Below are 8,701 nucleotides of genomic sequence, written 5' to 3' on the forward strand. Positions count from 1 at the left end.
GGAGCTCTGCTGTTCTTCATTTATTAATACAAGTACTATTGTTTTTCTATTCAACTCAAGTCTATTTCTTCTCCAAGATATTCATTTGCACCCAAGAACATGATGAATGTGATGATTATGTGACACTCATCACCATTCTCACCTATGAACAAGCTTGAATGCGTATCTCTTGGGTTTCTAATCTGAGATTGGAACCTTTGTGGTATAGGCTAGAATTATTGGCGGCCATTCCTGAGATCTGGAACGTCTAAACCTTGTCTGTGGTATTCTGAGTAGGATTTGGGAAGGGATGACTGTGACGAGCTTCAAACTCGCGATTGTTGGGTGTGTGACAGACGCAAAAGGATCAATGGATCCTATTCCAGCATGATCGAGAACCGACAGATGATTAGTCGTGCGGTGACAGCGCATTTAGAACGTTTTCACTGAGAGGACGGGAAGTAACCATTGACAATGGTGATGCCCAACATAAAGCTTGCCATGGAAAGGAGTATGAATGATTGGAAGAAGGCAATAGGAAAGCAGAGGTTCAGGAGGAACAAAGCATCTTCATATGCTTATCTGAAATTCCAACCAAAGAATTACATAAGTATCTCTATCTTTATTTTATCTTTTATTTAATTATCAATTCTCCATCACCATCTGAATCTGGCTGACTGAGATTTACAAGGTGACCATAGCTTGCTTCAAGTTGATAGTCTCTGTGGGATCGACCCTTACTCACGTAAGGTATTACTTGGACGACCGAGTACACTTGCTGGTTAGTTGTGCGGAATTGTGACAAAGTGTGATTCACGTTTAAGAGCTCCAAGTCCTTTGGCGCCATTGTTGATGATCACAATTTCGTGCACCAAGTTTCTGGCGCCGTTGCCGGGGATTGTTCGAGTTTGGACAACTAACGGTTCATCTTGTTGCTTAGATTAGGTAATTTTACTTTTTATTTTTTATTTTCGAAATTTTTTTTTTAAAAATACAAAAATTTTCTATTTTGTTCTTCAGAGTTTTTAAGAATAAATTCTAGAGTTTCATGATGATCTGTTGAAGTCTGGCTGGCTGTGAAGCCATGTCTAATCTTATTGGACCGAGGTTTCAACTTATCATCACAAGAGCTTGTTGATTTCTATCAATTTTGCTGTTGTTAGCAATGATCTGCTAAAGCTTGGCTGGCCATTGGCCATGTCTAGTGTTTTGGACCGGAGCTTTCATTGGAAGCTTGGCTGGCTAGTAAGCCATGTCTAATTCTTGGACCGGAGTCTTAGACTAGCATTGCAATGATTCCTGGAACTCTTATTAAAAATTTTGAACCCCTTTATTTTCTTTTCCACTCAATTTTATGTTTCTTGTTTGAGTCTAGTGTCAATTTTTAAGTTTGGTGTCAATTGCATGACTTTCTTCTTCTTGCATTTTTCGAATATATACATATTGTTCTTCATTGATCTTCAAGTTGTTCTTGATGATTTCATTGCTCTGATCTTTAAATTCTCTTGTTTTGTGTGTTTTGTTGTTTCTCATATGCATTCTCAATTTGTTAGTGTCTCTTATATGAAAATTTTTAAGTTTGGTATCCTGCATGCATTTTTTGTTTGATTTGAGTTTCCTAAGATTAGTTGTATTTTGATTGTTTCTCATCATTGAAAAATTCAAAAAAAATTTTCAAAACTATGTCTTTTCAAGTCAATAATACAGAGAATTGAAGATTCAGAACATTCAGCAGAGGAATCAAACAGAAAAAGCTGGGCGTTCAAAACGCCCAGTGAAGAAGGAAAACTGGCATTTAAACGCCAGGCAGGGTACCTGGCTGGGCGTTTAATGCCCAAAAAGGTAGCACTTTGGGCGTTAAACGCCAGAATGGATACCATTCTGGGCGTTTAACGCCAGGATGACACTAGAGGGAAGATTTTGTTTTTAATTCAAATATTTTTCAAATTTTCATAATTTTTCAAAATAAAATCTTTTTCAAATCATATCTTTTCAATCATATCCTTTCAAAATCAATTTCTTTCCTTTTTTTTATTATTATAATTTTCGAAAATCCTTGCTATAATTAATGATTTACTTCAAAATTTTCAAGTTGTTACTTGCCTATTAAGAAAGGATCAAATTTTAAATTTTAAGAATCATATCTTTTAATTTCTTGTTAGTCAAGTAATCATCTTTAATTTTTAAACTTTCTTTTTTTTAAAATTGATTTTCAATCATATCTTCTCAATCATATCTTTTCAATCACATCTTTTTCAGAATTAACTCTCAATCATATCTTTTTGATTTCTAATTTCAAAATCTTTTTCAAAAATCACTTAATTTCTTTCCTAACCTTAATTTTTGAAAATCTCAATCAAATTTTCAAATTTCTTTTTATTATTTCAAAATCTTTTTAATTTATTTTCGAAAATTCTTCCCCTTTTCTCACAACCTTCTATTTAAGGGACTAACACTCCTCCTCAAGGTGCAATTCGAACTCTATCCCTCTTGATAAGTTTGAATTCTCTTCTATCTACCTCCTCCTTCTATTTTTCTTTTCCTCTAACACCTCAAGGAATCTCTATACTGTGACATAGAGGATTCCATACTTTCTTGTTCTCTTCTCTTTCATATGAGCAGGAGCAAAAATAAAGGCATACTTGTTCAAGATGATCCTGAACCTAAAAGGACCTTGAAGAGAAAGCTAAGAGAAGCTAAAGCACAATTCTCTCTAGAGGGCCTAACAGAGCTTTTCAAGGAAGAAGAAGCCATGGCAGCCGAAAACAACAATGCCAACAATGCAAAGAAGGTGCTCGGTGACTTTACTGCACCTACTCCCGACTTCTATGGGAGAAGCATCTCAATCCCTGCCATTGGAGCAAACAACTTTGAGCTTAAGCCTCAATTAGTTTCTCTAATGAAACAGAATTGCAAGTTTCATGGACTTCCATTGGAAGATCCTCATCAGTTCTTAGCTGAATTCCTACAATTCTGTGACACTGTCAAGACCAATGGGGTTGACCCTGAAGTCTACAGACTTATGCTCTTCCCTTTTGCTGTAAGAGACAGAGCTAGGACATGGTTAGACTCACAACCTAAAGAAAGCCTGAACTCTTGGGAAAAGCTAGTCAATGCCTTCTTGGCAAAGTTCTTTCCACCTCAAAAACTGAGTAAGCTTAGAGTGGAAGTCCAAACCTTCAGACAGAAGGAAGGTGAATCCCTCTATGAAGCTTGGGAAAGATACAAGCAATTGATCAGAAGGTGCCCTTCTGACATGCTTTTAGAATGGAGTATCATAGGAATCTTCTATGATGGTCTGTCTGAACTGTCCAAGATGTCATTGGACAGCTCTGCTGGAGGATCTCTTCATATGAAGAAGACGCCTATAGAAGCTCGGGGACTCATTGAAATGGTTGCAAATAACCAATTCATGTACACTTCTGAAAGGAATCCTGTGAATAATGGGACAACTCAGAAGAAGAGAGTTCTTGAGATTGATACTCTGACTGCCATATTGGCTCAGAATAAAATATTGACCCAACAAGTCAATATGATTTCTCAGAGTCTGTCTGGAATGCAAACAGCAACAGGCAGTACTAAGGAAGCTTCCTCTGAAGAAGAAGCTTATGATCCTGAGAACCCAGCAATAGAAGAGGTGAATTACATGGGAGAACCCTATGGAAACACCTACAATCCTTCATGGAGAAATCATCCAAATCTCTCATCGAAGGATCAACAGAGACCTCAACAAGGTTTCAACAACAATAATGGTGGAAGAAACAGGTTTAGCAATAGCAAGCCTTTTCCATCATCTTCTCAGCAACAGACAGAGAATTCTAAGCAAAGCCACTCTGACTTAGCAACCAATGTCTCTGATCTAATCAAAACCACTCAAAGTTTCATGACTGAAATAAGGTCCGTTAGAAATTTGGAGGCACAAGTGGGTCAGCTGAATAAGAAAATTACTGAACTCCCTCCTAGTACTCTCCCCAGTAATACAGAAGAGAATCCAAAGAGAGAGTGCAAGGCCATAAACACATCTCACATGGCCGAACCTGGAGAGGAGGAAGAGGCAGAGATCTCCACTGAGGAAGACCTCAATGGACATCCACTGGCCTCCATGGAGTTCCCTGATAAGGAACCATGGGAATCTGAGGCTCACATAGAGACCATAGAGATTCCATTGAATTTACTTCTACTATTCATGAGCTCTGATGAGTATTCTTCCTCTGAAGAGGATGAAGATGTTACTGAAGAGCAAGTTGCTAAGTATCTTGGAGCAATCATGAAGCTAAATGCCAAGTTATTTGGTAATGAGACTTGGGAGGATGAACCCCCCTTGCTCATCAAAGAACTGGATGACTTGACTAGGTAGAGATTACCTCTGAAGAGACAAGATCCTGGAAAGTTCTCAATACCTTTTGCCATAGGCACCATGACCTTTGAGAAGGCTCTGTGTGACCTAAGGTCAAGCATAAACCTCATGCCTCTCTCTGTAATGGAGAAGCTAGGGATCATTGAGGTACAAGCTGCAAGAATCTCACTGGAGATGGCAAACAATTCAAAGAAACTGGCTTATGGACTTGTAGAGGATGTCTTGGTAAAGGTTGAAGACCATTACATCCCTGCTGATTTCATAATCCTAGAGACTGGGAAGTGTATGGATGAATCCATCATCCTTGGCAGACCCTTCCTCGCCACAGCAAAAGCTGTGATTGATGTTGACAGAGGAGAATTGATCATTCAAGTGAATGAAGAATCCCTTGTGTTTAAAGCTCAAAGATATCCCTCTGTAACCATGGAGAGGAAGCATGAAGAGCTTCTCTCAATACAGAGTCAAACAGAGCCCCCACAGTCAAACTCTAAGTTTGGTGTTGGGAGGTTCCGACATTGCTCTGAACATCTGTGAGGCTCCACGAGAGCCCACTGTCAAGCTATTGACATTAAAGAAGCGCTTGTTGGGAGGCAACCCAATCTTTAATTATATATGTTAAATTTCTATTTTCTTTTCTTATTTCATGTTTTCTGTAGGTTGATGATCATGTGAAGTCACAAAAAACAATTGAAAAAGCAAAAACAGAAGGAAAAATAGTATTAAAAAACACCCTGGAGGAGAAACTTACTGGCGTTTAAACGTCAGTAAGGGTAGCAGAATGGGCATTAAACGCCCAGCCTAGTACCATTATGGGCGTTTAACGCCAGAAATGGGCACCAGATTGGCGTTTAACGCCAGGAATGGGCAAGAAGCTGGCGTTAAACGCTAGAAATGGGCAGCAGCCTGGCGTTTAACGCCAGGATTGGCAGAAAGGGGCATTTTTGCACGCCACTTGGTGCAGGGATGAGATATCCTTGACACCTCAGGATCTGTGGACCCCACAGGATCCCCACCTACCCCACTTCTCTCTCTTCTTCACCCATTCACCAATCACCTCAATACGTTTTCCCCAAAAACCCCTCACCTATCAAATCCCACCATTCTCTTCACCACTCACATCCATCCTTCATAAAACCCCACCTATCCCACCATTCAAATTCAAACCACTTTCCCACCCAAACCCACCCATAATGGCCGAACCATACCCCCTCTCCACTCCTATATAAACCCATCTTCGCTCCTTCATTTTCACACAACATACACACTACCTATCCCCCTTGGCCGAAACACGAAGCCCCCTCCATCTCCTCTATTTCTTCTTCTTCTACTCTCTTATTTCTTCTTTTGCTCGAAGACGAGAAACCTTCTAAGTTTAGTGTGGTAAAAGCTAAAGCTTTTTTTGTTTTTCCATAACCATTAATGGCACCAAAGGCCGAAGAAACCTCTAGAAAGAGGAAAGGGAAGACAAAAGCTTCTACCTCCGAGTCATGGGAGATGGAGAGATTCCTCTCAAGGGTGTATCAAGACCACTTCTATGAAGTTGTGGCTAAGAAGAAGGTGATCCCCGAGGTCCCTTTTAAGCTCAAAAAGGGCGAATATCTGGAGATCCGACATGAGATCCGAAGAAGAGGTTGGGAAATTCTCACCAACCCCATTCAACAAGTCGGAATCTTAATGGTTCAAGAGTTCTATGCCAATGCATGGATAACCAAGAACCATGATCAAAGTGTGAACCCGGACCCTAAGAACTGGCTTACAATGGTCCGAGGGAAATACTTGGATTTTAGTCCAGAAAATGTAAGGTTGGCATTCAACATGCCTATGATGCAAGGAGATGCACACCCCTACACTAGAAGGGTCAACTTTGATCAAAGGTTGGACCAAGTCCTCATGAAAATTTGTGAAGAGGGCGCTCAATGGAAGAGAGATTCAAGAGGGAAGCCAGTTCAACTAAGAAGGCATGACCTCAAGCCCGTGGCTAGGAGATGGTTGGAGTTCATCCAACGCTCAATCATTCCCACTAGCAACCGGTCTGAAGTTACTATAGACCGGGCTATCATGATCCATAGCATCATGACTAGAGAGGAAGTAGAAGTTCATGAGGTTATCTCCCAAGAACTCTACAAGGTGGCGGACAAGCCCTCTACCTTGGCAAGGTTAGCCCTCCCTCACCTCATTTGTTACCTCTGCAATTCAGTTGGAATTGATATAGAGGGAGACATTCTCATTGATGAGGACAAGCCCATCACTAAGAAAAAGATGGAGCAAAAGAGAGAACCTCACCAAGAGCGTGAGGAATTTCCTCATCATGAAATCCCTGAGATGCCTCAAGGGATGCAATTTCCTCTATAAAACTATTGGGAGCAAATCAACACCTCCCTAGGAGAATTAAGTTCCAACATGGGACAACTAAGGGTGGAGCACCAAGAGCATTCCATCTTCCTCCATGAAATTAGAGAAGACCAAAGAACCATGAGAGAGGAGCAACAAAGGCAAGGAAGAGACATTAAGGAGCTCAAGCACTCCATAAGATCTTCAAGAGGAAGAACAAGCCGCCATCACTAAGGTGGACCCGTTCTTTAATTTTCTTGTTCTTTATTTTCTGTTTTTTGAAAATTATGCCTTATGTCTATTTATGTTTGTGTCTTTATTACATGATCACTAGTGTCTAAGTGTCTATGCCTTAAAGCTATGAAAATGAATCCATCACCTTTCTTAAATAAAGAGTGTTTTAATTGAAAAGAAAAAGAAGTGCATGAATTTCAAATTTTAAAACAGTTTAGTTATTTTGATATGGTGGCAATACTATTGTTTTTCTGAATGAATGCTTGAACAGTGCATATTTTTTAATTTGTTGTTTAAAGAATGTTAAAAATTGTTGGCTCTTGAAAGAATGATGGGAAAAGGAGAAATGTTATTTGACAATCTAAAAAATCATAAAATTGATTCTTGAAGCAAGAAAAAGTAGTGAAAAGCTTGCAGAAAAAAAAATATATATGCAAAAAAAAAGAGAGAGAAAAAGAAAAAGCAAGCAGAAAAAGCCAATACCCCTTTAAACCAAAAGGCAAGGGTGATAAAAAGGATCCAAGGCTTTGAGCATCAGTGGATAGGAGGGCCCACAGGAATAAAATCCTGGCCTAAGCGGCTAAACCAAGCTATCCCTAACCATGTGCTTATGGCGTGAAGGTGTCAAGTGAAAACTTGAGACTGAGCGGTTAAAATTGTGGTCCAAAAGCAAAAAGAGTGTGCTTAAGAGCTCTGGACACCTCTAATTGGGGACTCTAGGAAAGCTGAGTCACAATCTGAAAAGGTTCACCCAGTTATGTGTTTGTGGCATTTATGTATCCGGTGGTAATAGTAGAAAACAAAATGCTTTGGGTCACGGCCAAGACTCATAAAGTAGCTGTGTTCAAGAATCAACATACTTAACTAGGAGAATCAATAACACTATCTGGATTCTGAGTTCCTATAGATGCCAATCATTCTGAACTTCAAGGGATAAAGTGAGATGCCAAAACTATTCAGAAGCAAAAAGCTGAAAGTCCCGCTCATCTAATTAATACTAATCTTCATAGATGTTTTTGGAATTCATTGTACATTCTATTCTTTTTATCCTATATGATTTTCAGTTGCTTGGGGACGAGCAACAATTTAAGTTTGGTGTTGTGATGAGTGGATAATTTATACGCTTTTTGGCATTGTTTTTAGTATGTTTTTAGTATATTTTAGTTAGTTTTTATTATATTTTTATTAGTTTTTAAATAAAATTTACTTTTCTGAACTTTACTATGAGTTTGTGTATTTTTCTGTGATTTCAGGCATTTTCTGGCTGAAATTGAGGGACCTGAGCAAAAATCTGATTCAGAGGCTGAAAAATGAATGCAGATGTTGTTGGATTCTGACCTCCTGCACTCGAAGTGGATTTTCTGGCGTTATAGGAGCCCAAATGGCGCGCTCCCAATTGCGTTAGAAAGTAGACATCCTGGGCTTTCCATCAATATATTATAGTGCATACTTTGACCGAGATTTGATGGCCCATACTGGCGTTCCAAGTCAACATAAAGATTCTGGCGTCAAAACGCTAGAACTGGCATAAAAGCTTGAGTTAAACGCCCAAACTGGCACAAAAGCAAGGAAGATGCCACTTTAATAGCCACGTTAGTCTAACTAACGTGACCATTAACGTGGAATGGGAGCTAACTTGCAACGTTAATGAGAAAAGTGATCGCCAATAACGCCTTCGTGAGCCATCATAACCCACGTTAGTTGCCACGTTAACTACATTAACGTGGAAGCTAACGTGGAGGAAAAGTAAAGCTCCAACGTTAGTGGTAAAAGTGAATGCCACTAACGTTAGAAAAAGGG

At 39.4% G+C, this 8,701-nt stretch overlaps 1 non-coding gene across 1 annotated transcript; it reads right to left on the bottom strand.

Moving 5' to 3' along the window:
- Positions 1–3,133: 3,133 nt before the first annotated feature.
- On the bottom strand, positions 3,134–3,241 carry LOC148565234 (small nucleolar RNA R71). Its single transcript, XR_015884353.1, has one exon. It is a non-coding gene; the product is annotated as a small nucleolar RNA R71 (small nucleolar RNA).
- Positions 3,242–8,701: the final 5,460 nt, after the last annotated feature.

The sequence above is a fragment of the Arachis ipaensis genome, chromosome B5 (genome assembly GCF_059453495.1).
Source record: "Arachis ipaensis isolate K30076 ecotype BB chromosome B5, ASM5945349v1, whole genome shotgun sequence".
NCBI lineage: Eukaryota > Viridiplantae > Streptophyta > Magnoliopsida > Fabales > Fabaceae > Arachis > Arachis ipaensis.